The sequence below is a fragment of the Pseudophryne corroboree genome, chromosome 8, assembly GCF_028390025.1.
Source record: "Pseudophryne corroboree isolate aPseCor3 chromosome 8, aPseCor3.hap2, whole genome shotgun sequence".
NCBI classification, from domain to species: Eukaryota; Metazoa; Chordata; class Amphibia; order Anura; family Myobatrachidae; genus Pseudophryne; species Pseudophryne corroboree.
In genome coordinates, this window is record NC_086451.1 from 167,716,078 (window position 1) to 167,718,125 (window position 2,048).

Below are 2,048 nucleotides of genomic sequence, written 5' to 3' on the forward strand. Positions count from 1 at the left end.
CAATATACTATTAAAACAAATTAAAATGGTAAAAGTTATTGTACTTTAAGTAAAAATAAAAGAGCAAAAATATCAATCCCAGTTTTGATTACTTAAATTAACAAAAAAAAATGCATATAGCAAAGGATAGTTTCAATCTGCCTACCTCTGGGTTATGAGCCCAGCATGCTTCCATTGCTGTACTCTGCTGCACATATAAGTGCAAGAGATCCTGAAGCACTCACTCATCATGGGAAAGTACCAATGTGTTTCTTCGTTGGTTGATGGAAGAAACATCTTACAAAAACTCTCCAGATTATTGACTTTTTAAAGTTTTTCTAGGAAACGTTCTAGATGTATGCTTATTAGCCTTTGTCAGTATATAATTTTTACAAAGTGTCTCTGTGGCGCAATTGGTTAGTGTGTCTGGCTACTAACCAAAAGGTTGGTGGTTCAATCCCACTCAGGGACGTAATTGACCTTGTTATCAGATTTTGGTGATCTTTAAGTAGACAAGTCAAAATTTCAAACCCCCTGGTATGGTGTAGGGTACCTGGCCTTCTCTGATGTAATCAGAGTTAGATTTGATTCAGTGATTTTATAAAAACAGCTAGGAAGCACAATTTAGCAGTGGGTTGCAGAGAAAAAGAAATATGCTGGCAAAAAAAATCCAATTGAGTGATTAAACAGCTCTTCATTTTCTGGCTTTATTTTTATGCTAACAAATTTGTTCTCTGAAAAGTGTCCACAAAGCCAAGTCTCTGATTAACACCTTTGTAGGGATGGTTTTTCACCTATTACTAAATTAAACTTGCTTTATTGGAAAGGCAGCAAGATGCATCCTCATTTCAATTTCTTCTGAAATAATACAGGTTGACACCAGGAAACATTAACGCCACTGCATCCTTGCTGCTTTCTCATGTAGAAGTCTGTTTAATGTGAAAACAAGGTGATATCTAATTAGCACACAGGTAAGGAATTCAGAAAATCTTTATTTAAGGGTGAAGATGTTTCTCACAAAATCGTTGCCCCAATGCATCAATGAAATTCAAGCTGGAAAGATGATTTTAATATATCACTTGTACATTTTGTATTGCTCTTCTGGTGACAATGTAGTTTGTTTTTGTCAATTACCCTTTTAATAATAGGGTAAAGAAAATTAAGTGGATTTTTTAAAGAAAACTATACTGTCAATATACTATTAAAACAAATTAAAATGGTAAAAGTTATTGTACTTTAAGTAAAAATAAAAGAGCAAAAATATCAATCCCAGTTTTGATTACTTAAATTAACAAAAAAAAATGCATATAGCAAAGGATAGTTTCAATCTGCCTACCTCTGGGTTATGGGCCCAGCATGCTTCCATTGCTGTACTCTGCTGCACATATAAGTGCAAGAGATCCTGAAGCACTCACTCATCATGGGAAAGTACCAATGTGTTTCTTCGTTGGTTGATGGAAGAAACATCTTACAAAAACTCTCCAGATTATTGACTTTTTAAAGTTTTTCTAGGAAACGTTCTAGATGTATGCTTATTAGCCTTTGTCAGTATATAATTTTTACAAAGTGTCTCTGTGGCGCAATTGGTTAGTGTGTCTGGCTACTAACCAAAAGGTTGGTGGTTCAATCCCACTCAGGGACGTAATTGATCTTGTTATCAGATTTTGGTGATCTTTAAGTAGACAAGTCAAAATTTCAAACCCCCTTTTATGGTGTAGGGTACCTGGCCTTCTCTGATGTAATCAGAGTTAGATTTGATTCAGTGATTTTATAAAAACAGCTAGGAAGCACAATTTAGCAGTGGGTTGCAGAGAAAAAGAAATATGCTGGCAAAAAAAATCCAATTGAGTGATTAAACAGCTCTTCATTTTCTGGCTTTATTTTTATGCTAACAAATTTGTTCTCTGAAAAGTGTCCACAAAGCCAAGTCTCTGATTAACACCTTTGTAGGGATGGTTTTTCACCTATTACTAAATTAAACTTGCTTCATTGGAAAGGCAGCAAGATGCATCCTCATTTCAATGTCTACTGAAATAATACAGGTTGACACCAGGAAACATTAACGCCAC

The 2,048-nt window shown here is 34.8% G+C and overlaps 2 non-coding genes across 2 annotated transcripts; both read left to right on the forward strand.

The window, feature by feature from the left end:
• Positions 1–377: 377 nt before the first annotated feature.
• On the forward strand, positions 378–451 carry TRNAS-ACU (transfer RNA serine (anticodon ACU)). The gene has a single exon. It is a non-coding gene; the product is annotated as a tRNA-Ser (tRNA).
• A 1,096-nt stretch (positions 452–1,547) lies between these two features.
• TRNAS-ACU (transfer RNA serine (anticodon ACU)) lies at positions 1,548–1,621 on the forward strand. The gene has a single exon. It is a non-coding gene; the product is annotated as a tRNA-Ser (tRNA).
• The last annotated feature ends 427 nt before the right edge of the window (positions 1,622–2,048 follow it).